This window comes from Pithys albifrons, chromosome 25 (genome assembly GCF_047495875.1).
Source record: "Pithys albifrons albifrons isolate INPA30051 chromosome 25, PitAlb_v1, whole genome shotgun sequence".
In the NCBI taxonomy this organism is placed as follows: Eukaryota; Metazoa; Chordata; class Aves; order Passeriformes; family Thamnophilidae; genus Pithys; species Pithys albifrons.
The window spans coordinates 4,734,214-4,761,699 of NC_092482.1; the positions used below are offsets into that span (position 1 = coordinate 4,734,214).

The window sequence follows — 27,486 nt, forward strand, 5'->3', positions numbered from 1 at the left end:
TTTGGCTTTTGTTGGAATTGTGCAAATCCTATTTGAGCTTCTCCCAGTTCCTTTTGGATCCTTTGTGTTGGAGCACAGACCAAACCCCTTGGCTTGTGTTGGGATGTGCAGATCTAGAGAAGGAAAGAGGGTTTTTGGGAAAGGGGAATCCAATGGCAGGAACAAGGAGGGATTTTTAGCAGGAATTTCCTGGGTGGTTTTATCCACATGTTGTTTTTTTCCCCTTTCCCATTAATTTGGAGCCCTCCCTCAGGAACCAGGATCCTTGTTAGTCCCAAGCAATCATCAACACAGGTTTGTTTTAGTCCTAAAGAGATTCCAGATAATTACTCACCGCCCTACAGCAGAATTAATATAATTAGGGACCTAATTACAGTTACCGACCACTCAGGGACTTGGCGAGGGCTTAATTAATATTTGCTAATTGCTCCAGGAGCTGCCAACCCTCTGCTGCTTTCTGGGCCCCAAGAGCAGTGACTCCTGGGCTGTGGGTGCCACGGGGCACTGCTGTGGGCAGGGGGGGTCAGTGCTGGTGCCCTGCAGGGTGGCATGGGGTGGGTTTGGGCTCCCACTGCCCTGGCACTGCCCAGGGTTTGCCCAGGGGAAGGGGCTCTGGGAGCCTGAGGGTCCTGGCACTGCTCTGCCCTCTGCTCTGGTGCAGGGGGATGGCATTGATCCTGAAATCCCTGGGATGCCACAGCTTGTGCCCGGTGGGATCATTGTGTGGTGCCATCAGGGCTTTGCAGCATCCAAGACTGGCTCCAGAGTCAGCTGCTCTTCCCATTGGAATGGCTGGAATTGGAGCTGGGATGAGCTGCTCCTTTTGGGCATGTTTTCCCATCCTACATTTCTCCTGGAATTTCTGGATCTTGTTCCCAGTGGGATCATTGTGTGGTGCCATGAGGGCTTTGCAGCATCCCAGACTGGCTCCAGAGTCAGCTGCTCTTCCCATTGGAATGGCTGGAATTGGAGCTGGGATGAGCTTCTCCTTTTGGGCATGTTTTCCCATCCTGTAATTTATCCTGGAATCCCTGGATCTTGTTCCCAGTGGGATCATTGCATGATGCCCATAAGGTTCTCCAGCATCCCAGGCTGGCTGCAGAATCAGCTGCTCTTCCCATTGGAATGGCTGGAATTGGAACTGGGATGAGCTGCTCCTTTTGGGCATGTTTTCCCTTCCTGTAATTTATCCTGGAATCCCTGGATGCAGAACTTGTTCCCAGTGGGATCATTGTGTGGTGCCCATAATGCTTTGCAGCATCCCAGACTGGCTCCAGAATCAGCTGCTTTTCCCATTGGAATGGCTGGAATTGGAGCTGGAATGAGCTGCTCCTTCTGGGCATGTTTTCCCATCCTGCATTTCTCCTGGAATCCCTGGATGCAGAAGTTGTTCCCAGTGGGATCACTGCACTCCCTGCCATTCCCAGAGGCCAGCCTGGTCCCAGGGCATGGATGCCAGGGGGTGGTGGCACGTCCCTTTGTGGGGCTGGAGGTTGGCTGGGAAATTCCTTCCTCCAGTGGATTTCCCAGGCTTTAGAAAATAAAATGAGGCTCCAGAGGTGGGTGTTGTCCCCAAAAGGCTTCACACTCCGTGGGCAGGGCTGGTTTATGTTACAATTCCCTGTAATTTCTGCTCCATCTCTCCTTCCTGGGTATTTTCCTCCCTTCTTTCACCCTTCCCTAATTTCCTCTTCCCATCTGCTCTGAACTAAGGGCTCCACACTCCTCTCTCCTTCTGCAAACAGAGATCCCCGAGGCTGCAGACCTGAGACAATCCAGCTGATTCATTTCCCACTCAGCCACCTCTGGGAATTCTTCCTCTTATTTTTTTCTTTTTTTTTTCCTTATTTTTTTTTTCCCTGTAATTTCATGCAGAGGGAGCAGATATTTGTAATTGTTTTTTCATTGATTGCCCCCCTCCCTCCTCCCCCCAGTCTTATCATTCACTTCTGGAATGGAACAAACTCCAGCTCAACATCCTCTTCAACCCCCTTGTGCTTTACATTTTCCAATAATAAAGTGGGAACATAAATTAAGAGCCAGAGCTGTTACTAATCTTCTGACCACACTCACTCCCATCCCGACTTTCCTGTGCTGTATTAAATCAAGAAGAATGGCCTATTATAATACAATTAGCTGTGATTCACAGGCAGGAATTAACTGGTGCCAGTGTGGGGGAAAAGTTGCATTAATGTGATTGGAAAAGGCTTGAAACTTTTGTGGTTTGAGGTTGGGTTTTTGGTTGGTTTTTTTTTTCCCTTTCTGCCTTTTAAAAACCCTTTGGCATCTGTGGCTGAGGAAGGGCCGTGGGGAGAGAGGGGAATTCACTCCTTGTTTTGGAATAAATCTGTGTTATGACCCAAATGGTCTCTCTGTGGGCATGGAGACTGTGCTGGTTTGAAGGTGAACCTGCAGGAGAAATGACCCCAACACCAAAGAGATTATAAATCAGTTACAATTTAATAACAATATTCCAATCAATGCAATGGCCCAAAGAGAAATTGGGTTTAACCCCCAAGCCCAGCAGTCTAACCCAGCCCCCTGGGGCACAAACACAGGGGGGTTTGGTGGCCCCTGTGCTGAGCCCCACGTGGTTCCCCCAAGGCCAAAGGCAAAGGAAGGGACAAACCTGTTGGTGCAGATGATGGCACAGTCTGGGCCAGAGTGGTGGCTCCTCCTGGCCAGGGGCTGCTCCTCCTCTGCATTCAACCAGTGGTTCCCCAAGTCCCCAAAGCCCCAGATTGTCTCTCCTGAGGTTTGGGTGGGAGCCCCCAGTGCCTCCCCCAGGGCAGGGAGTTCCACACTGGGGGATCTGACTCTGGCACTCAGGGGGGATTTTGGACTCGTTGCTGGCCCCTGAGCAGAGCTGAGCCCTCAGGTGGGTGTGGAGGTGCCAAGGAGTCCCTGCAGGGCAGTTCTCCCAGCTCCTCTGCCAGGCTTCTTTCCCAGCCAGCTCCCAGCCTGAGGGCTCAGCTGTGCCCTGGGCAGCTGCTGCCAATGGGCCCTTGGGAACAGTTGCTGGGCAATGGCCCAGAGGGTTTGGAATGCCCAGCTTTGGGCACACCCACACAGGGACAAACTGGGCCCACCTGCTGGACTGGGACACCCTCCAATAAAACAGGGTCCAGCCACACCCCCAAGTGCCATCAGTCACCAAGGCTTGGAGGAGATTTCCACAGAGAGACTCTGTGGCTGCTGACTCAGTGAGAAGCAGAATGAGGGATGTGTTTGCTGTTCCAAGCCTGTGGAGCTGCTGGTGGCACAGGGACTGGCATTCTGTGCACACCATGCCAGGACCTGGCACCTCAGGCAGTAAATATTTTAAGGATTGTTTCACAGTGAATAACTCAAGCAGGGTGAGACCTTCTGGGGAAAATACACCCTCTGAAGGAAGAAATTGTTGCATTCAGCTGAGTTGGGAGAGCAGGAAAAGCTTCATTAGCATCGAGTGCAGGGAATTAGCTGCAGATCTTAATTGGAGATGCTGGTGCCAACCTCCCCACCTGAGCAGCACTCACATCACATCCATTGTGCCAGGGGAAGAAAACAGAGGGCAAAGACTCTTCACCCCTCAGAGAATCCAAAATACCTTTTGCAAAGTTCTGTGCCCCTGGAGGGACTGAGTGACACACCCTGGGGTGTTCCAGGGACCCTTTCCTGCTGCACAGCAAACAACTTGCCCGTTTTCCACTGTTTTGGAGGCATTTGGTAGTTCCTCAAAACTTTATCCAGGGAAGAAGGTCTGGGAGAGATGAGGGCAGGCCCTGGCAGGGGCTGCCCAGGGAGGTTTGGAGTGCCCATCCCTGGAGGTGCCCAAGGCAGGGCTGGATGTGGCACTCAGTGGTCTGGGCAGAGGGACAAGGTGGGCATCAATAGTTGGACTCAGGGATCTCGGAGGTCTTCTCCAACCTCAGTGGTTCTGTGGTTTGGGGAATCCCTCCCTCCCTCCCTCCCTCCCTCCATTCATCCATCCATCCATCCATCCATCCATCCATCCATCCCAGAATGAGGGATGATGGGAGTGGGGGGTCCTCTCCAGCCACTCAGTGCTCTGGGCTGGGGGACAAAGTTGGGCAGAGGGACAAGGTGGGCATCAATAGTTGGACTCAGGGATCTCGGAGGTCTTCTCCAACCTCAGTGGTTCTGTGGGTTGGGGAATCTGAGCTGAGAAAGGTGGGAGTTGGTGGGGAAGAGAAATGGGGTGGAGTTGATGAGCTGCTCTGCTCCATTCCAGCAGCTCTGCTGGTGCTGCCAACATCTGGAGAGGGTTGCAGATGGTCAGACAAGGCAGGCAGGAAGATGCCAAGTGCTGGGGAAGAGCTGTGAGTTTGGGGTGGGTGGGTGGTGGGACTGGTGCAATCCAAACATCAAGAAATAGCTCCTGGTGCTCCTCTGCACTTGCAGCCTGGCTGAGTCACCACTCTGCCTTTTCATTGGCACCACGGGGGCTTCCATCCCTTCCTCCCTCCCTCCATCCATCCATCCATCCATCCATCAATCCATCCATCCATCCATCCATCCCTCCATCCATCCATCCATCCATCCATCCATCCATCCATCCATCCATCCCTCCCTCCCTACATCCCTCCCTCCCTCCCTCCATCCATCTCTGCATCCATCCATCCCTCCATCCATCCATCTCTCCATCCATCCCTCCCTCCCTCCATCCATCCATCCATCCATCCATCCCTCCCTCCATCCCTCCATCCATCCATCCATCCATCCATCCATCCATCCATCCATCCATCCATCCATCCATCCATCCATCCCTCCCTCCCTTCCTCCCTCCCTCCCTCCATCCATCCATCCCAGAATGAGGGATGAGGGGAGTGGAGGGTCCTCTCCAGCCTCTTGAGAGGGGCCTGGGACTCCTCATTGGCTGAACCTCAGTGATGGTAAATTCAATTTTGGCTGAGTTCTCATGAACCTCAACTCTTCCCTCTGTCTCCTTTTGTCTCTTCTCCCCTTCCCTTCCCTGTTCCAGGTCAGTGTTTGAACCTCAGGTTGACACTGGAGGTTCCTGCTGCAGTTTGGGGTGGGGAGGTGGATGTTCCCATGAGCTTCTGGAACCAGTTGTGGTGGGTTCCTGGGAAGTTTTGGTCCACTGATTGTCCTCCTTGGGAAGGAGAAGGTCAGAACTGAGGGCACCATTGGCTGCTTTGAGTTGTTGGAATGGGACAGTTCAGTTGGAAGGGCCCTACAACAACCCCCACCCAGCCCGTGTTCACCTCCTGCAGCTGGTGGAGGTCTCAGCCCTGAGCTGAGTCTGCCAGGGTGGTGTGAGAAGAGGTTGGATTTGGGGAAGAGTTAAATGGGAGGAAAAGGGAGAAGTGAAGCACTGGGAGCAGCTCTGGAACATGCAGGTGACCCTGGGCAGCTTGTGCAGGAGAAAGGGGAGATGTTGGACAGGGGGTTCATCTCTGTGGCCATTGTAATACTCAGAGGTTTTTGTGGCCTCCTGACCCAAAATGCCCCATTTCTAAGAGAATTTTAAGAAGGTCAAATAGAAGCTTTTTTTTTGCTTTAAGTATGTTCTTACCAGCAGCAGTCCTGGCTCTGGAGCTCTGGGAGGTGCTCCATGGTGAGGGATGTTCTGCAGGAGCTTTGCTGGAACCACCAAATGGGTTTAATGTGAAAAATTAATGAATACACATCAGTGGCTCTGGAGGAACCTCTTGAGCTGCACCAAGATCCCGGAATCCCACCATGGTTTGGGTTGGGAGGGACCCTAAAACCCACCCAGTCCATGGGCAGGGACACCTCCCAGGGTGCTCCAAGCCCTGTCCAACCTGACCTTGGACACTCCCAGGGCTGGGGCAGCCACAGCTTCTCTGGGCACCTGTGCCAGGGCCTGCCCACCCTCCCAGCCAGGAATTCCTTCCCAATATCCCAGAGAGAAGCCATTCCCCTTGTCCTGTTTCTCCAGACTCTTGTCCAGAGTCTTTCTCTAGTTCTCTTGAAGCCCCTTTAGGCACTGGAAGGGACTCCAAGGTGTCCTTGGAGCTTTCTCTTCTCCAGGGTGAAATCAAGGAGAGGGAATTGGATCTCTCTGGATTTCCTGTTGTTCTGGAAGGGGCAGAGATATGGGAGGATGTTTGTGAGCCACAGAATCATAGAATGGTTTGGGTTTGAAGTGACCTTAAAGCCCACCCAGTGCCCCCCCTGCCATGGGCAGGGACATCTCCCACCAGCCCAGGGTGCTCCAAGCCCTGTCCAACCTGGCCTGGGACACTCCCAGGGCTGGGGCAGCCACAGCTTCTCTGGGCACCTGTGCCAGGGCCTGCCCACCCTCCCAGCCAGGAATTCCTTCCCAATATCCCACCTATCCCCGCCCTCTGGCAGTGGGAAGCCATTCCCTGTGTCCTGTCCCTCCATCCCTTGTCCCCAGTCCCTCTCCAGCTCTCCTGGAGCCCCTTTAGGCACTGGGAGGGGCTCTCAGGTGTCCCTGGACCCTTCCCTTCTCCAGGTGACCCCCCCAGCTCCAGCCCTCTGGTGATCTCCTCCCACACAGCTGAGCCTGAGCAACTTCCCCTGAAAAATCCTGGTTTGTTTTGGTTCCCTTCTGCTTTTTTGAAGTGCTTTTGCTTCTTTGGCCTCTGTGTCCTGCCTGTCTCATGAAAGCTGAGCTCCAGTGGAGATGAAGGGAGGACCAAGCCCTCAGTGCCAGCTGTGTGAGCCCTTCTGCTGCCTTCATGGCTCATTAGTGGCACTGATGAGCTTGTGGCTTCACAAGCCCAGTGCCCGGAGGGGTGGCAGTGCCATGCCTGGGGCCTCACCTCTCATTTTGCCATCTGAAGGGTCAAAGTGTCCTCTCCCTTCCCTGAACAGACTCACACCGAGAGGTTTGACTTGGCAGTGAGGGAGGAATCACTGCAGAGGGGTCTGAGGTGCTGCTGGTTGGAGGACCTGGTTGTAAAGCTGAGCAAGCTCCAAATAAACCACTTGGTGATCCTGAAGAAACAAATGCTGTAAAATTTGGCCCTTGAGGGAAAGGTCATCAATTCTGGCAACCAACTTGTCCTGTGCTGAAGCAGGGGAATGGTTTGCAGCTTGTGACCTTCAGGGATGGATTAGCAGAACTTTGGAGACTCCCTGGGGGTGGAACCACTGGTGGGATGGCAGGTGATGGCACAGGGACTGGAGCACAAGTGCTGTGGGGAGAGGCTGAGGGAGCTGGGGCTGTTCAGCCTGGAGAAGAGAAGGCTCAGAGGTGACCTCAGCACTGTCTGGAACTGCCTGAAGGGAAGTTCTGGCCAGGTGGGGGTTGGTCTCTTCTCCCAGGCACTCAGCAATAGGACAAGGGGGCACCTGGAGGTTTTTCAGCTGAGCTTGGCCGTGGCACTGAGTGCCATGATCTGGTAAAGGGACTGGAGTTGGACCAAGGGTTGGACTTGATGATCTGGGAGGTCTTTTCCAACCCAATCCATTCTGTGATTCTGTGGATGTGGCACTGAGTGAGAATCCACCATGTCTTGATCCAACCCCACTGTGATCACCAGCCCAGGGCACTCTGTGCCCTGGGCTGGTGATCACAGTGGGGTTGGATCAAGGGTTGGACTTGATGATCTCGGAGGTCTTTTCCAACCCAGCTGAGAAGAGAAGAGCAACGAGGCTGGAGAAGGGACTGGAGCACAAGTGCTGTGGGGAGAGGCTGAGGGAGCTGGGGGTGTTGAGCCTGGAGAAGAGGAGGCTCAGAGGTGACCTCAGCACTGTCTGGAACTGCCTGAAGGGAATTTGTGGCCAGGTGGGGGTTGGTCTCTTCTCCCAGGCACTCAGCAATAGGACAAGGGGGCACCTGGAGGTTTTTCAGCTGAGCTTGGCCGTGGCACTGAGTGCCATGATCTGGTAAAGGGACTGGAGTTGGACCAAGGGTTGGACTTGATGATCTCAGAGGTCTTTTCCAACCCAATCCATTCTAGGATTCTGTGATTTTATCAAACCCTCCTTGGGGTGGTTGGTTGTGGATTTGCTCTTGGTTTTCTGAGTTTGGTGTGCTCTGATTTTCTGTTGTACCCTGAGCTTGAGGAGCTGGGCTTGGGCTCCACCTCACCCTCCACATGTCCTGGTGAGAGCCTGGGCTGCAGTGAGTGACCAGCTGGAGGGAGGGAGGGTGGGAAGCTCCTCCAAGGTCCTTTTCCAAACATGGATGGACCAGGCTGTGCTTGGAAAGGTGATGTCTCATGTCCCTCCTGCTTTTCCACTCTTGGCCATGGCAGAGGGTGGGTGGGGTGGGCAGGACCTCCCATGTCCCTGACACAGGGCAAACCAGCAGGGACTGGGAGAACTTTCAAAAAGAAGGATCTGTGGGTCAAACACCAGCTCAGATCAGGGATTTACTGAGATTAGAAAAGACCTCCAAGACCAAACTGAAGTTTTTTCCAAAAGAAACATCTCTGGGTCAAACACCAGCTCAGATCAGGGATTTATTAAGGTTAGAAAAGACCTCCAAGGCCAAGCCCAACTTTTTTTCAGAAAGAAACATCTTTGGGTCAAACTTAATCTCAAATCAGGGAGTTATCAAGGTTAGAAAAGACCTCCAAGGCCAAGCCCAACTCTCACACATTCCCTCAGCTTTGTGATGTAGCTCTGGAGTGGCTCCAAAGCCTCAGCCTTGCACACCTGCTGTGACTCCTGTTCCTGCATCAAGGTCACCTTCCCCACATCTGCTTTGCCTCCTCACATTGTTCTTTGTCCCTCCCAGCACCAGGTGGGCTCAGACTGTGGATTCTTGACCTCCTTGTGAGCTCCAAGGTGGGAAAGGGGCTGAAAACCACCAGAGCTCTGAGGAACTTTGGGGTGGGAACGTCAGAAAGGGGAGTGAAAAGGGGATTTTTGCCATGGCTGGAGGTGGTTTTGTTGCTCTTTAATCAGATTAGAGCTGCAGGTTTCCTGCCCAGCTGTTCCCTTTGCAGACAGGCTGAAAAAAATCCCCTCCTGCTGCTTTCAGCTTGTAATGAGCTTGTTAGCAATTAATTGCTGCTGGAATGGTGTGGAGCAGCAGCACAACGAGCTCTGCACCCAAAAAAGTTGGGAATTGGGTGGGAAAGGGCTTGGAATGTTGCATTTGGTGGCAGTCCTGTTTAAGATCCTTATTAATGATTTAGATGAGGGGATTGAGTCCATCAGCAGCAAATTTGCTGCTGACACCAAGTTGGGAGGGAGTGTCGAGCTGCTGGAAGGCAGGAGGGCTCTGCAGAGGGATCTGGAGAGACTGGAGAGATGGGCTGATTGCAATGGGATGGAGTTCAACAAGGCCAAGTGCAGGTCCTGCCCTTTGGCCACCCCAAGCCCTGCAGAGCTCCAGGCTGGGCACAGAGTGGCTGGAGAGCAGCCAGGCAGAGGGACCTGGGGGGACTGAGGGACAGGAAGCTCAACAGGAGCCACCAGTGTGCCCAGGTGGCCAAGAAGGCCAAGGGGATCCTGGCCTGGATCCAAAGTAGCGTGGCCAGCAGGCCCAGGGCAGTGACCCTTCCCCTGGACTCTGCCTTGGGGAGGCCACACCTTGAGTGTTGTGTTCAGTTCTGGGCCCCTCAGTTGAGGAAAGAGATTGAGGGGCTGGAGCGGGGCCAGAGAAGAGCAACGAGGCTGGAGAAGGGACTGGATGTGGCTCTGAGTGTCCTCTGAAACACCTCCAGGGACAGAGAATCCAACATGTCTTGATCCAACCCCACTGGGATCACCAGCCCAGGGCACAGAGTGCCAGAGTGATCCCAGTGGGGTTGGATCAAGGGTTGGACTTGGTGATCTCAGAGGTCTCTTCCAACCCAACTGAGAAGAGAAGAGCAACGAGGCTGGAGAAGGGACTGGAGCACAAGTGCTGTGGGGAGAGGCTGAGGGAGCTGGGGGTGTTCAGCCTGGAGAAGAGGAGGCTCAGAGGTGACCTCAGCACTGTCTGGAACTGCCTGAAGGGAATTTGTGGCCAGGTGGGGGTTGGTCTCTTCTCCCAGGCACTCAGCAATAGGACAAGGGGGCACGATGGGCTCAAGCTCTGCCAGGGGAAATTGAAGTTGGAGATGAGAAAGAAATTCTTTGCAGAGAGAGTGCTCAGGGATTGGAATGGGCTGCCCAGAGAGGGGGTGGATTCCCCATCCCTGGAGGTTTTTCAGCTGAGCTTGGCCGTGGCACTGAGTGCCATGATCTGGTAAAGGGACTGGAGTTGGACCAAGGGTTGGACTTGATGATCTCAGAGGTCTCTTCCAACCCAATCCAGTCTATGATTCAATGGATGTGGCACTGAGAATCCACCACATCTTGATCCAACCCCACTGTGATCACCAGCCCAGGGCACGGAGTGCCCTGGGCTGGTGATCACAGTGGGGTTGGATCAAGGGTTGACTTGATGATCTTGGAGATCTTTTCCAACCCAAACCATTCTAGGATTCTGTGATTTCATGGACTTGGGTGATCACAGTAGGGTTGGATCAAGGGTTGGACTTGATGATCTCTGAGGTCTTTTCCAACCCAATCCATTCTGTGATTTCCTTGTCACTCTGTGGATGGTTTGACTGACTTTGGCGTTATGAGACACAAATATAATTTGGGCATTTTTGTTTTCCAGCCTGGAAAATTTTCCCTTCTCTCCTAATAGGCAGGCTGGGAAGTTCACTGAAGACCTTGAGCCTCTCTGAAGGCTTTTTCCAAGCCAAGCCCTCCCCACTACACCTCCCAGGGGCTGTGGATGGGGCAGCACATCTGGAGGAAAATGGGATGTGCAGGGATTTCAACATCTGGATGATGCCAAGGGGGGAGCAGGAAGGGATTTACACCTGGCTGTGGACTCAGAGCCTGGATTTTTCCCAGCCTCACAGGATGGAAATTACCCAGGATGGATTTGAAGCCCTGGAATTGCACACACCAGGAATGGCTGACCCAGGACCTTGGAGCTGACCTTGAAACCTGAACAAGCCTTGCTGTGCATTTGTATTTTATCCTTTTGAAGGCATCATGCAGATGAAATTCCTGAGCTTTTCCTTGCAGGAGACATCCCAGGGCTGTGGCTTCCTGCCCCATTTTTCCTGGCTGGATGAAAAAACCGGAATCTGGGGCCAGGGCTTGGCCTGAGGTGTTTGAGGGATGTCTTGGAGGATCTCTGTCCATGAGGTTTGGTTGGGAAAGGGTTAAAGCAGGTGCTCCTGTGGGAGCTGGTCCTACTCCTTCCATCCACTCCTGGTGGGATTTGCTCCCCTGAGTGTGGCTGGGCAGGTCTGGAGTAACATTATGGAATCATAACATGGTTTAGTTGGAAAAGCCCTCTGAGATCATCAGTTCCAGCACTGCCAAGGCCACCACTGACCATGTCCCCAAGTGCCACATCCACATGGCCTTGAAATCCCCCCAAGGGATGGTGACTCCACCACTACCCTGGGCACCCCCTTCCAATGCCTGACCACGTTTTCCATGGAGAAATTCCTCCTGATGTCCCCCCTGCCCCTGCCCTGGCCCAGCCTGAGGCTGTTCCCTCTCCTCCTGTCCCTGTTCCTGGAGCAGATCCCAGATCCCCTCCTTGGATGCATCTGGGATTGCAGAGCCAGAAGATCCCCCCTGAGCCTCCTTTTCTCCAGGCTGAGCCCCCCCAGCTCCCTCAGCCCCTTCCCAGCTCAGTTCCCATCCCTGGAGGTCCACAAAGTCTCCCATTTCCGTGACTGAGAGGGGAACACAATCCCAAGTGATGTCTCCCAGCCCTCCCTGGGTTTGGGGTGGCCAAGGACAGGGAGCAGAGGGGACATCTGTGCCCCTGGTCACACCTGGGCTGGTTCAGGGCTGGGTTCATTCAGTTCTTCCTCCCAGACTCATCCCCACATTGCCGGGCCAAGCAACGATTTCTGCTCCAGGTTCCTCCAAGGTTTGAACCCCCCAGCTTGGCCAAGGCAAATCCCTTTTCTTCTCAAGGAGGTTGGGCTTGTGGTTTGGTCCATACTTTGTGTTTCTGAGCTGTTCCACCCCAGGAACCTTCTAAAAAGAGGCCCTTTATTGAAAAAGAAAAGGACAATGAAGCTGGAGACAGGACTGTGGCTTTTACCCAGAGTTTGTGTTGTGCCTCTTTCATCTTCCTTTCCAAAACTCACCAAACCATAAGGACTCAAACACTCCAAGCAAATTAATCCTTGGCAAGGAGAAGCAAAAAAAAAAAAGAAAAAAGTAAAACTAAAAATAAGTTGAAAAATTTGTCTTGCGGGAACGTCCCGAGGAAAGAATAAATCAAGAAATAAATGAAGCTTCTTTTTGCAAGCTGCTTTAATTATCCTTAATGACCCTTGCACTGGGCAGATGGGGCCTGTGAGGAGCACCCCAGAGGCCACCCAGATGTGTGTCCAGCTCCTTTTCCATCATCCCTGTTTCCAGTAGGGAGTTGCTGCTCTTTCCTGCCCCCCCCAGAGGTCCAAAATCACAGAATGGATTGGGTTGGAAGAGACCTCTGAGATCAGCAAGTCCAACCCTTGATCCAACCCCACTGGGATCACCAGCCCAGAGCATGGAGTGCCCTGGGCTGATGATCACAGTGGGGTTGGATCAAGACATGGTGAATTCTCAGTCAGTGCCACATCCATAGAATCACAGAATGGATTGGGTTGGAAAAGACCTCCCAGATCATCAAGTCCAACCCTTGGTCCAACTCCAGTCCCTTTACCAGATCATGGCACTCAGTGCCACGGCCAAGCTCAGCTGAAAAACCTCCAGGGATGGGGAATCCACACCCTGTCTGGGCAGCCCATTCCAATCCCTGAGCACTCTCTCTGCAAAGAATTTCTTTCTCATCTCCAACTTCAATTTCCCCTGGCAGAGCTTGAGCCCATCGTGCCCCCTTGTCCTATTGCTGAGTGCCTGGGAGAAGAGACCAACCCCCAGCTGGCCACAACTTCCCTTCAGGCAGTTCCAGACAGTGCTGAGGTCACCTCTGAGCCTCCTCTTCTCCAGGCTGAACACCCCCAGCTCCCTCAGCCTCTCCCCACAGCACTTGTGCTCCAGTCCCTTCTCCAGCCTCGTTGCTCTTCTCTGCTCAGTTGGGTTGGAAAAGACCTCCGAGATCACCAAGTCCAACCCTTGATCCAACCCCACTGGGATCACCAGCCCTGGGCACAGAGTGCCCTGGGCTGGTGATCACAGTGGGGTTGGATCAAGGCATGGTGGATTCTCACTCAGTGCCACATCCACAGAATCACAGAATGGATTGGGTTGGAAGAGACCTCTGAGATCATCAAGTCCAACCCTTGGTCCAACTCCAGTCCCTTTACCAGATCATGGCACTCAGTGCCACGGCCAAGCTCAGCTGAAAAACCTCCAGGGATGGGGAATCCACTCCCTCTCTGGGCAGCCCATTCCAATCCCTGAGCACTCTCTCTGCAAAGTGCAGGAGTGACCCCAAACTGAAGGGTAGAGAGGGGTGACCCCAAATTTGAGGGAAACCAAACTGGGGGGTGTGTAGGAGGGACCCCAAAGTGAGGGATGTGCAGAAGGGACCCCAAAGTGTGGAGTCTGCAGGGGGTAACCCAAGTTTTGGGGTCTGCAGAGGGATCCCCAAAGTGTGGGATGTGCAGGAGGGACCCTGAGCTGCTCTGGGGTCTCCAGGAGTGACCTCAAACTGTGAGATCTGCAGGGGGGACCCCAAGTTTTGGGGTGTGCAGAGAGGACATTGAGCTGCTGTGGGGTGTGCAGGAGGGACCCCAAACTGTGGGGTGTGCAGAGAGGACATTGAGCTGCTGTGGGGTCTGCAGGAGGGACCCCAAAGTGGGGGGTGTGCAGGAGGGACCCCAAAGTGTGGGATCTGCAGGAGGGACCCCAAAGTGTGGGATCTGCAGGGGGTAACCCAAGTTTTGGGGTCTGCAGGGGGGTCCCCAAAGTGAGGGGTGTGCAGGAGGGACCCCAAACTGTGGGATCTACAGAAGGGACCCTGAGCTGCTGTGGGGTCTCCAGAAGTGACCCCAAAACTGTGGAACCTGCAGGGGGAACCCCAAGCTTTGGGGTCTACAGGAGGGACCCCAAGCTGTGGGATGTACAGAAGGGACCCTGAGCTGCTGTGGGGTCTCCAGGAGTGACCTCAAACTGTGAGATCTGCAAGGAGGACCCCAAAGTGTGGGATCTACAGAAGGGACCCTGAGCTGCTCTGGGGTCTCCAGGAGTGACCTCAAACTGTGGGATCTGCAGGGGGGACCCCAAGTTTTGGGGTCTGCAGTGGGGACCCCAAAGTGTGGAGTGTGCAGAGAGGACATTGAGCTGCTGTGGGGTCTGCAGGAGGAACCCCAAAGTGAGGGATGTGTAGGGGGGACCCCAAACTGTGGGGTGTGTAAAGGGGACCTCAGACTGTGATGTGTGCAGGGGGTACCCCAAGTTTTGGGGTGTGCAGGGAGGTCCCCAAAGTGAGGGGTGTGAAGGAGGGACCCCAAGCTGTGGGGTGTGCAGAGAGGACATTGAGCTGCTGTGGGGTCTGCAGGAGGGACCCCAAAGTGTGGGATCTACAGAAGGGACCCTGAGCTGCTCTGGGGTCTCCAGGAGTGACCCCAAAACTGTGGGATCTGCAGGGGGGTACCCCAAGTTTTGGGGTCTGCAGAGGGGTCCCCAAAGTGTGGGGTGTGCAGAGAGGACATTGAGCTGCTGTGGGGTCTGCAGGGGGGACCCCAAAGTGAGGGATGTGTAGGGAGGACCCCAAAGTGTGGGAAGTACAGGAGGGACCCCAAAGTGTGGGGTGTGCACAGGGGACCCTGAGCTGCTTTGGGTCTGCAGGAGTGACCCCAAAGTGTGGGGTGTGGGGAGGTGACCCCAAACTGGGGATGTGCAGGGGGGGACCCCAAAGTATGGGGTGTGCGGGGGGGGGGGGCAAAAGTGAGGAGTGTGCAGGAGTGACCTCAAACTGTGGGGTCTTCAAAAGGGACCCCAAGTTTTGGGGTCTCCAGGAGGGTCTGCAAACTGTGGGGTGTGCAGGAGTGACCCCACACTGAACGGTGCAGAGGGGTGACCCCAAAGTAGGGGATGTGCAGGGGGGACCCCAAAGTGTGGGATGTGCATGAGGAACCCCAAGCTTTCGGGTCTGCAGGAGGAACCCCAAACTTGAAGGTGTGGAGGAGTGACCCCAAACTGAGGAGTGTGCAGGAGTGACCTCAAGGTGTGGGGTGGGTAGGGAGGACCCCAAAGTGAGGGGTATGCAGAGAGAACCCTGAGCTGCTGTGGGGTCTGCAGGAGTGACCTCAAACTGTGGGGTCTGCAGGAGGGACCCCAAGTTTTGGGGTCTACAGGAGTGACCCCAAACTAGAAGATGTGCAGGAGTGTGGGGTGTGCAGGGGTGACCCCAGAGTGTGGGGTGTGCAGGAGGGACCCCAGAGTGTGGGGTGTACAGGAGTGACCCCAAACTGGGGGGTGCGCAGGGGGGACCCCAAACTGTGGGATCTTCAGGAGGGACCCCCAAGCTGTGGGGTGTGCAGAGGGAACCCTGAGCTGCTGCGGGGTCTGCAGGAGTGACCCCAAACTAGAAGATGTGCAGGGGTGACCTCAGAGTGTGGGGTGTGCAGGGGGAACCCCAGAGTGTGGGGTGTGCAGGGGTGACCCCAGAGTGTGGGGTGTGCAGAGGGGACCCCAGAGTGTGGGGTGTGCAGAGGGAACCCCAGAGTGGGGGGTGTGCAGGAGGGACCCCAGAGTGGGGGTGTGCAGGGGTGACCCCAGAGTGGGGGGTGTGCAGGAGGAACCCCAGAGTGGGGGGTGTGCAGGAGGGACCCCAGAGGGGGGGGTGTGCAGGGGTGACCCCAGAGGGGGGGGTGTGCAGGGGTGACCCCAGAGTGTGGACTCTGCAGGGCACTGCCCGCTCTCTGCCCTCTCTCTGCCCACTCTCTGCCCCCTCCCCGTGCCCGCAGTGCCACCGCGATGACGTCGCTCTGGCAGCTCTGCTAAACCCGAGCCTGGCCATGTATAATTCAGACCTTCCCCTCCACCACCTGTCCTGGAGAAAGGCAAAAATCAGGCAATTTCCTGCAAGGACAAGTGCCATTTCTATTTTTACCAGATGATTTATAAATAGGGGCATTATTTTAGCCCTTTGCAGGGACAGGGGGCGGGCACTGCCCTGCCCCAGACTGAGCTTTGCTGCAGCCCCTCCAACTTCAGCCACTTCTCTTGACCTGTTTTGATTTTTTGGTGTGTTTGTGGCAAACCCCACATATGAGGGGACTTCTTTTTGGGGAGTTGACCAAAGTCTTTGATTTGGCAGGAGAGTTTTGAGGTGTTTGGTGGTTATTTTGTGCCTTGGTGGGTTCAGGTTGTGGAAGGAGAAGGAGGTTGGGGAGCCACAAAACCCACTCCAAGTCCCTTCCCCGAAGCCATCCCTTGTTGATGGGGTGGAGCTGCCATGCCCCCCCACCTGGATTTCTGGCAGTGCCAACTGCTCTCCTGCATTTCCCTGGGCAGAGGGGGAAGCTGCAGCTCTGCCAGGCAGGAAGGGGCAGGTTGGCACCGCAGGGAAGGGACAAGCAGAGCGTCACCACCGACCTCTCCTGCCAGTGCCTCCTTCCCCACTCCCTGGTGCTGCTGCTGCAATTTATTTGGCTGATTGAAAAGCACAACAACAAGTGCATGGCTGAGTCATAGAAACACTGATCTTATGCCAGGCTGCAGTGCCAGCTCTGCCCTGGCACCTCGGCCCTGCTGCCACTTGGAGCATCGTGGCATGGCCTGACAGGAAACTCATTCCATCCCTCGTGCCTTAAATATTATCCGAGGGTTTCATTTGCTTTTGTCCAAGATTTCTGAAAATGCTGCCTGTTATTTGGGAAGGGTTTTAATGGGCAAAGGATTTTAATGAGGTGAAAAGTCCTTTATCTGTAAAAATGTGCTGAGAGAAACAGAACAGAGTCATAACACTGGATATAAATAGTCAAAGCTGCTCAGGGGTCTTGAAAGTGTTCCCAGAAGGTCAGGGGAGATGAGGAAGACAAAGAAGGTGAAGGGGGTGTTTTTAGGACCCCAACTCAAATTCTGGAGGGGGATTGGGGCAGTGCTGAGGGAGGGACAGGACTGGGAGTGAGTGGAGTAGATGAGGTGATGCCCAAATATTGAAGAATAATAATTAGAACCCCAATATTGTAATTAGATGATGGTATAAAGCTGTAAAGGTTGAGGTGTGCAGAATAATGTTGGTGCCACAACAAAGAGGTGCTTTTGGCCTTTCAATGCTCAAAAACAGTTCACCACCTTCCTGGGCAGCCCCTGCCAGGGCCTGACCACCCTTTCCATGGAGAAATTCCTCCTGATGTCCCACCTGTCCCTGCCCTGGCCCAGCCTGAGGCTGTTCCCTCTCCTGTCCCTGTTCCTGGAGCAGATCCCAAATCCCCTCCTTGGCTCCATCAGGGATTTCAGAGCCAGAAGGTCCCACCTGAGCCTCCTTTTCTCCAGGCTGAGCCCCCCCAGCTCCCTCAGGATTTCTCCAGCCCCTTCCCAGCTCCATTCCCTTCCCTGGACACTCTCCAGCCCCTCGTGTCTCTCAAACATGGATCTCACAGACTTGTCCTCACACAGCCCAGAACCCTGAGGAGATCTTGGGTCCATCACCCTACAGGGCTTGACTCAGCTCCAAAATGCAACATCTTTGGGGGAATCCTGTGATGCCTCAGCACAGTTTGGGACCTCAGGCTGCTGCAACAACCTGTGGGGTGGATCAGTTGGCTTTTGGGGCACCTGAGTGCAGGTGGTGGAGCAGGAGCCCCTCTCAGGGCACAGGGTTGGGTGCTGGGTTGGGCACAGCGGGCACTGCCTTTGCACTGAGAGTGTAAAACTGCTGCAAATGGTGTTGAGCAACATCACAGAACCATCTTGAAGGAACTTTGTGCCAGCAGCCAGGCTGTGCTGCCACCCATCTGTGCCCAGAGTGTTTGGGTGGGTCGGGATGCACTTCTTAATTTTCATTTTCTGCTGGATCCTGAAATCACGAGCACTTAGGAGGGAGATGAGAGCAGGGCCAGGGCTAAGTGAGTCCATTCATCACAGCTTTCCTCTCCAGCTGTGCTTTACCAACAAGGTTTTCCTCACCTGCCCACGTTCAGTTAGAGATATATATATATTTATTTTATATATATATTTAGAGGAAATGTGCTGGTGGGAACTTTTGGAGTGAGACAGTTGGGCTGCACTGTATAAAAGCTGTGCTGGGAGGTCTCCACAATTCCCTGAAGGGATGTTGGACCCAGGTGGGGGTTGGTCTCTTCTCTCAGGAAACCAACAGTAGGACAAGAGGGCACAGGGGAGGTTGGGGTGGGATATCAGGAAGGAATTCCAGAGAGAGTGCTCAGGGATTGGAATGGGCTGCTCAGAGAGGGGGTGGATTCCCCATCCCTGGAGGTTTTTCAGCTGAGCTTGGCCGTGGCACTGAGTGCCATGATCTGGTAAAGGGACTGGAGTTGGACCAAGGGTTGGACTTGATGATCTCAGAGGTCTCTTCCAACCCAATCCATTCTGTGGATGTGGCACTGAGTGAGAATCCACCATGTCTTGATCCAACCCCACTGTGATCACCAGCCCAGGGCACAGAGTGCCAGAGTGATCACAGTGGGGTTGGATCAAGGGTTGGACTTGCTGATCTCAGAGGTCTCTTCCAACCCAACTGAGAAGAGCAACAAGGCTGGAGAAGGGACTGGAGCACAAGTGCTGTGGGGAGAGGCTGAGGGAGCTGGGGGTGTTCAGCCTGGAGAAGAGGAGGCTCAGAGGTGACCTCAGCACTGTCTGGAACTGCCTGAAGGGAAGTTGTGGCCAGCTGGGGGTTGGTCTCTTCTCCCAGGCACTCAGCAATAGGACAAGGGGGCACGATGGGCTCAAGCTCTGCCAGGGGAAATTGAAGTTGGAGATGAGAAAGAAATTCTTTGCAGAGAGAGTGCTCAGGGATTGGAATGGGCTGCCCAGAGAGGGGGTGGATTCCCCATCCCTGGAGGTTTTTCAGCTGAGCTTGGCCGTGGCACTGAGTGCCATGATCTGGTAAAGGGACTGGAGTTGGACCAAGGGTTGGACTTGATGATCTCGGAGGTCTTTTCCACCCAATCCATTCTGTGGTTCTGTGATCCCTGATGGTCAGCACTGATGCTGGAAACAGCTCTGAAAGGGGGACCTGGGCAACCTCCCTGTTCTGAAAGGACTGTGGGATCTTCTGTAGAGTAAGAAAATAAGAGGACAGCCTGTCCTTTCCCTCAGCCAGAGCTCCTCTGAGCCGTGTGCTGTGGTTTCCTCCTCCAGCTGTGATTCCCAGGAGATCAAGGCCCACCCTGGATGCTCCCAGCCCTGTCTCCTCCTCCTCCTCCTGCTCCTCTCTCCCAGGGGAGACTTTTTCCTCGCTGTGTTTTGCTGATGTTTTTATTTCCCCTCCCCCCCAAATACATTTTCCTTGTCTCACTCCTGCAAAAATCTGTCACCTTTTCTTTCTCCTCATCACGATGTGGTTTTCCATCATCCCAGAGACAAGCTGTGACTTCAGCAGGATTAATATTCCCCCTCTGCAGTCTCAGCCTGCTCTTGAGGAAGTCAAACCAGCACACCCAGGCTGTGTCTGCTCGGGGTGACCTCCCACCTCCACCCCAGTGGCCAATTTGTCTCTCAGTGGCCAATTTGTCCCCCAGTTTGTCACCTGTGCCTTGGCTTGGGGTGACCGAGGGTGAATATGTCACACATCGTGGTCCTCGTTAGTGCTTCTCTGCCAGCTCTGCCCACAGGGGTGATGAGAAACCTCCTGCCCACAGGGGTGATGAGAAACCTCCTGCCCACAGGGGTGATGAGAAACCTCCTGCCCACAGAGGTGATGAGAAACCTCCTGCCCACAGGGGTGATGAGAAACCTCCTGCCCACAGGGGTCATGAGAAACCTCCTGCCCACAGGAACCTCTGCCTGCAATTAGTCTGGAGGAGCTCGTTTGGAGCTGAGTTTAATTGGGATCACGTCGGGCTGACGCTGCCTTGGGGGTGCCACGTGGCTCCTTCTGCATGGAGTGTGAGGAGGGAGCAGAGGAGGCCTCACACTGAAACCCTGGGCTGGATTAACCATGGGCTGGATTAACCGTGGGCTGGATTAACCATGGGCTGGATTAACCCTGGGCTGGTTTAACCATGGGCTGGATTAACCCTGGGCTGGATTAACCATGGGCCTGGTTAAACCCTGGGCTGGATTAACCCTGGGCTGGATTAACCCTGGGCTGGATTAACCCTGGGCTTGATTAAACCCTGGGCTGGATTAACCCTGGGCTGGACTAACCATGGGATTGATTCAACCATGGGCCTGGTTAAACCCTGGGCTGGATTAACCCTGGGCTGGATTAACCATGGGCTGGATTAACCCTGGGCTGGATTAACCATGGGCTGGATTAACCCTGGGCTGGATTAACGCTGGGCTGGATTAACCATGGGCCTGGTTAAACCCTGGGCTGGATTAACCCTGGGCTGGATTAACCCTGGGCTGGATTAACCATGGGCCTGGTTAAACTCTGGGCTTGATTCAGCCATGGGATTGATTCAACCATGGGCTGGATTTGACCATGGGCTGGATTAACCATAGGCCTGGTTAAACCCTGGGCCTGGTTAAACCACGGGCTTGATTCAGCCATGGGATTGATTCAACCATGGGCCTGGTTAAACCCTGGGCTTGGTTAAACCCTGGGCTGGATTAACCATGGGCCTGGTTAAACCCTGGGCTTGGTTAAACCCTGGGCTGGATTAACCATGGGCCTGGTTAAACTCTGGGCTTGATTCAGCCATTGGATTGATTCAACCATGGGCTGGATTCCACCATGGGATTGATTCGACCATGGGCTGGATTTGACCATGGGCTGGATTAACCATAGGCTGGATTAAACCATGGGCCTGGTTAAACCCTGGGCTTGGTTCAACCACGGGCTGGATTAAACCATGGGCTTGATTAAACCCTGGGCTGGATTAACCATGGACTTGGTTAAACCCTGGGATTGGTTCAACCCTAGGCTTGATTCAACCATGGGCTGAATTAAACCATGATCTTGATTAAACCCTGGGCTGGATTCAACCATGGCCTTGAGTAAACCATGGGCTTAATTAAACCCTGGTCTTGATTAAAACATGGGCTTGTTTAAACCCTGCACTTGGTTCAACCATGGGCTTGTTTAAACCATGGGCTTGGTTCAACCATGGGCTTGGTTCAACCATGGGATTGATTCAGCCATGGGCTGGATTCAACCATGGGCCTGGTTAAACCCTGGTCTTGGTTCAACCATGGGCTGAATTAAACCATGAGCTTGATTAAACCCTGGGCTTGAGTAAACCATGGGCTTGATTAAACCCTGGACTTGATTCAACCATGGGCTGGATTCAACCATGGGCTTGATTAAACCCTGAGCTGGATTCAACCATGGGCTGGATTCAACCATGGGCTTGATTAAACCCTGGGCTTGGTTAAACCCTGGGCTGGATTCAGCACTGGGCTTGGTTAAGCTAACCAGGGCCTGGTTAAACCACGGACTGGATTCAACCCTGGGCTGGATTAAACCCTGGGCTGGATTAAACCCTGGGCTGGAGTCAACCATGGGATTGGTTCAACCATGGGCTTGGATCAACCTTCTCTCTGCCCTCACAGCCCTGCATGCTTGGCCAGCTCATTTTCCTGGTGGAAAAGCCATGGGAGCATCCCTGTGCCCCAGCAGTGGCTTCCCTGTGTGGCCTCCAGGCTGGACATCCTGGACAGGGATGTTCCTCCTCCTCATTGCCCTCTTGGGTTCCCAACTCTTGGCTCACTGACTGGGTTTTTCTGCTTTCCCTGGTTTTAAACTGGAGATGAACTGCAGGGATGTCTCCTCTGACCTGCAGAGAGGAGGAGACCAGGACCATTATAAACTGGAGATGAACTGCAGGGATGTCTCCTCTGACCTGCAGAGAGGAGGAGACCAGGACCATTATAAACTGGAGATGAACTGCAGGGATGTCACCTCTGACCTGGTGAGAGGAGGAGACCAGGACCATTATAAACTGGAGATGAAATGCAGGGATGTCACCTCTGACCTGCAGAGAGGAGGAGACCAGGACCACATACATGAGCACCCACAGCTTCTCCTGGTTGTTCTTCAGGACTGCTGACAACCCAAGATGATGATGATGATAATAATAAAAATAATAATAATAATAATAATAATAATAATAATAATAATAATGATAATCATCATCATCATCATCAACATCATCATCATCATCATCATCATCATCATCCCCATTTTCCACACCATCTTCTCTCCCCCTCCCAGCCCACTTTCATGCCTTGTTATGATTTCAGTGTTTCTGTTGCAAGTGGAAAATTAAGCTGGGATTCAGGGAAGCTCATTAGAGCACATTAAAGCTCTTTGGGAGGAGCTTCTGGGGAATTAGAGGCTTTAACCTTGTTTAGGGGAGATTCCAAGCCAAGTGTGGCCTGGAAGGGATGGGTCACTCCAAGGTTAATGCCCTTTATCCATCCCCTTCCAGTTCCTGGGGCTGTTTCCCTGCCTGAGGCTCCCTGTCCATCCAGCAGCTCCATGTCAGGGCTCCAGGGAAGGCCAGGCCTTCTGAAAGCCCCCATGGGACAGTTCATGCACATTTTGGTAGGTTTTGGCAAGGCATAAAAAGTGGGTTTTCCACCCAAAAATCCTGGGGCAGGATTAAAATTGGTTGGGGAAGCTCAGCCTGCTGTGCCTGAGCCCATCCTGCCATCTCTTCACTGCCTCATGCCAGGACACATCATGTTCTCTGCCACTCCTGATTTCCCAGTAACTTCCAGCTCAGTTTTGGCTTTTGGGGTGTTGGAGCTTTTCCTTATTGTTCATGGAGAACCCTGTGCTGGTTTGAAGGTGAACCTGCAGGAGAAATGAACCCAACACCAAAGAGATCACAAATCAGAGTTACAATTTAATAACAATATTCCAATAAATGCAATGGCACAAAGAGAAATTGGGTTTAACCCCCAAGCCCAGCAGTCTAACCCAGCCCCCTGGGGCACAAACACAGGGGGGTTTGGTGGCCCCTGTGCTGAGCCCCACGTGGTTCCCCCAAGGCCAAAGGCAAAGGAAGGGACAAAGCTGTTGGTGCAGATGATGGCACAGTCTGGGCCAGAGTGGTGGCTCCTCCTGGCCAGGGGCTGCTCCTTCTCTGCATCCAATCAGTGGTTCCCCAAGTCCCCAAAGCCCCAGATTGTCTCCCCTCAGGCTGTCTTGGTTTGAGATGAGCAACTGCCAACCCCCCCAAGCACAGAGAGAAAAACCTCCCTCCTAACACCAGGGAAAGGGAGGAAAAGAGAGGGGAAAGGAAAAACCACTTCAAACCACGTTTATACTAAAACTACATATATTTTTACAGAAAGGAAGAGACAATTAGAAGAGAGTACAAATATTCACTCACACAAGTCTGCAACAACAAATTTCCCACTTCTTAACAAACACACAAACTTTACTGTCTTAACTACACATTACTTAAGAAAAAGCTTATTCCCCAGGGAGACAAACCCAAGCAGAAAGGAGAGACCCAGAACAACACATTTTACTTTCCTGAGGTACCCTGTGAGCCAGTGGTGGGCCTGGTCCTCTCCATCCCCCCTGGGACAGCATCGTGTGTCCTCCCAAGAGGAGGCTGAGAAGCGACTGCCTTAACCACTCCCACACTGGTTCCTACTGCCCTGGAGATGATGCCAGAATGTGGGATGGAATACAAAATTCCTGGCTGGAAGAGGTCAGCTGTTGGCTCAGCCCAGCTCAGCTCAGCTGTTGGCTCAGCCCAGCTCAGCTCAGCTGACAGCTTCGGTCTAGTCCAGACTCCAGAGCCCAAATCCAGGCCCACCTGGGTGAACTCATAACACAGGTGCAGGTGGGAGCCCCCAGTGCCTCCCCCAGGGCAGGGAGTTCCACCCTGGGGGATCTGACTCTGGCACTCAGGGGGGATTTTGGACTCGTTGCTGGCCCCTGAGCAGAGCTGAGCCCTCAGGTGGGTGTGGAGGTGCCAAGGAGTCCCTGCAGGGCAGTTCTCCCAGCTCCTCTGCCAGGCTTCTTTCCCAGCCAGCTCCCAGCCTGAGGGCTCAGCTGTGCCCTGGGCAGCTGCTGCCAATGGGCCATTGGGAACAGTTGCTGGGCAATGGCCCAGAGGGTTTGGAATGCCCAGCTTTGGGCACCCCCACACAGGGACAAACTGGGCCCACCTTCTCAACTGGGACAACCCACCAATTCCTACCTTGAGCCAAGAACCAGTTTCCTGGAGTGCAGCCACCAGCCCTGTGGCCCTACAACCTGCCTTTGGTCCCATCCAAGGTTTTTCCTTTTCCCCCAAGGAGGATGGGGATGGATTTATTCTCCACGAAGCTTGTTTGGCTCTTGGGAGGTGCCACCTCCCAGTTTCTGGAGTGGGGTGGGATGCAGAGGGATCAATAACATCATCACAAACATTTTGTGGGCACAGATTTGGTCAGTGCTTAGAGGTGGTTTATTTTTAGCCTTCATTGAGAAGGGATTTGGGATTAGAGCTTTGTTCTGCACTGTCCAGGCAGTGGCAGATGGGAATGGGCTGGGCTGAGCTGCAGGGTGGGTCCTCTCAGGGCTTCACTGGGCTGCTGGGACCTCATCATCCAAGTGCCAAGGTCCTGTGGGGAGTCTGTGGCAGAGATGGAGATGAATGGTGGGTTTGTGGCTTTTGGGCTCCTGAGATGCCTCAGAGTGACATAAAAGGGGCTTTGTGTCAGTGGATTCAAATCCTCAGAGGAGACAGGTCAGACTGGGGAGGGCTGGGGATGGTGTGGTTGGCATGAACCCAAACTGGGGATGGACTTGGTTGTGTTTAATTCATGGGCAGGAGGTTTGGGGTCAGCACCAGGTTACAGAGCAGGGCACTCAATCCCAAGGAGCTGGCAGGGAGAAGATGAGCAGGAGGTCTGGGGACACCAACGGGTTACAGAGCAGGTAACTCGATCCCAGGGATCTGGCAGGGAAAGGGTGGGCTGGAGGTTTGGGGTCACCAACAGTTACATACAGAGCAGGTAATTCAATCCCAGGGAGATGGCAGGGAAAGGGTGGGCTGGAGGTTTGGGGTCACCAACAGTTACATACAGAGCAGGTAACTCAATCCCAGGGAGATGGCAGGGAAAGGGTGGGCAGGAGGTTTGGATTTACAGAGCAGGGCACTCGTTCCCAAGGAGTTGGCAGGGAAAAGATGGGCAGGAGGTTTGGGGTCAGCAGGTTTGGGGTCAGCACCAGGTTACAGAGCAGGGGACTGAATCCTAAGGAGTTGGCGGGGAGAGGGTGGGCAGGAGGTTTGGCATCAGCAGCAGGTAACAGAGCAGGGGGCTTGTTCCCAAGGAGCTGGCAGGGAAAGGTTGGCAGGAGGTTTGGGGTTACAGAGCAGGGAACTCATTCCCAAAGAGCTGGCAGGGAGAAGATGGGCAGGAGGTTTGAGGTCACCAACAGTTACATACAGAGCAGGTAACTCAATTCCAGGGAGATGGCAGGGAGAGGGTGGGCAGGAGGTTTGGGATCAGGAGGTTTGGGGTCAGCACCAGGTTACAGAGCAGGGCACTCATTCCCAAGGAGTTGGCAGGGAGAAGATGAGCAGGAGGTCTGGGGACACCAACAGGTTACAGAGCAGGGGACTCGTTCCCAAGGAGCTGGCAGGGAAAAGTTGGCAGGAGGTTTGGGGTTACAGAGCAGGGGACTCGTCCCCAAGATGCTGGCAGGGAGAAGATGGGCAGGAGGTCTGGGGACACCAACGGGTTACAGAGCAGGTAATTCATTCCCAGGGAGCTGCCAAGGAAAGGGTGGGCAGGAGGTTTGGGGTCAGCAGGTCTGGGGTCAGCACCAGGTTACAGAGCACGGGACTGAATCCTAAGGAGTTGGCAGGGAGAGGGTGGGCAGGAGGTTTGGAGTCAGGAGGTTTGGGGTCAGCACCAGGTTACAGAGCAGGGCACTCAATCCCAAGGTGTTGGCAGGGAAAGCTGGGCAGGAGGTTTGGGGTTACAGAGCAGGGAACTCGTTCCCAAGGAGTTGGCAGGGAGAAGATGGGCAGGAGGTTTGAGGTCACCAACAGTTACATACAGAGCAGGTAACTCAATCCCAGGGAGATGGCAGGGAAAGGGTGGGCAGGTGGTTTGGGGTCAGCAGCTTTGGGGTCAGCACCAGGTTACAGAGCAGGGCACTCAATCCCAAGGAGATGGCAGGGAAAGGTTGGCAGGAGGTTTGGGGACAGCAGGTTTGGGGTCAGCACCAGGTTACAGAGCAGGGGACTGAATCCTCAGGAGTTGGCAGGGAGAGGGTGAGCAGGAGGTTTGGCATCAGCACCAGGTTACAGAGCAGGGCACTCAGTCCCAGGGAGATGGCAGGGAGAGGGTGGACAGGAGGTTTGGGGTCAGCAGGTTTGGGGTCAGCACCAGGTTACAGAGCAGGGGACTGAATCCCAAGGAGATGGCAGGGAAATGTTGGCAGGAGGTTTGGGGTTACAGAGCAGGGGACACATTCCCAAGGAGCTGGCACAGCAAAGGTGGGCAGAAGTTTGGGGTCAGCACCAGGTTACAGAGCAGGTGCCTCATTCCCAGGGAGCTGGCAGGGAAAGGGTTGGCAGAGATTTGGCTCCTCCATGTCCCTGCCCATGGCACAGCCCCGGGGAGGGGCTTTGGGCACAGGGCAGTGGGAAGGGCTGTGGCACATTGTGTGCCCCAAGGGCATCATCTCCCCAGGAGTCCCAAATTCCTGCTGCTTCCCTAGGGAGGATTTTAACATCTGCCAGGGTTTGGATTTTATTTAAATAAAAACTGCAGGATCTGAGAAAAGCCAAGTGATGCCCCCAGGGCATTGCAGGGCACAGGGAGGGCATATCTGAGCCACAGGTCTCCTTTGGAGCTGGCCAAGAGGTGGAGACTCCCAAGGGTGGAAACCTGCTCTTCCTGGGGTGCATGGGGAAGGGAGGGGGTGCTGTGTGCCCTGGCAGCATCTGGTGACCCTGGCACTGCACACCGTGCCCTGGCAGTGTCTGGTGACCCTGGCACTGCACACTGTGCCCTGGCAGTGTCTGGTGGCCCTGGCACTCTGCACACTGTGCCCTGGCAGCGTCTGGTGGCCCTGGCACTGCACACCATGCCCTGGCAGTCTCTGGTGACCCTGGCACTGCACACTGTGCCCTGGCAGTGTCTGGTGACCCTGGCACTGCATACCGTGCCCTGGCAGTGTCTGGTGGCCCTGGCACTCTGCACACCATGCCCTGGCAGCATCTGGTGACCCTGGCACTGCACACCGTGCCCTGGCAGTGTCTGGTGACCCTGGCACTGCACACCGTGCCCTGGCAGCATCTGGTGACCCTGGCACTCTGCACACCGTGCCCTGGCAGAATCTGGTGACCCTGGCACTGCACACTGTGCCCTGGCAGTGTCTGGTGACCCTGGCACTGCACACCGTGCCCTGGCAGTGTCTGGTGACCCTGGCACTCTGCACACCATGCCCTGGCAGTGTCTGGTGACCCTGGCACTGCACACTGTGCCCTGGCAGCATCTGGTGGCCCTGGCACTGCACAC

At 54.4% G+C, this 27,486-nt stretch overlaps 1 protein-coding gene across 3 annotated transcripts in view; it reads left to right on the forward strand.

Moving 5' to 3' along the window:
* Positions 1-27,486, forward strand: part of LOC139682897 (acid-sensing ion channel 2) — a 507,095-nt gene that overhangs the window by 412,887 nt on the left and 66,722 nt on the right. The gene's annotated exons all lie outside the window — the stretch shown is intronic.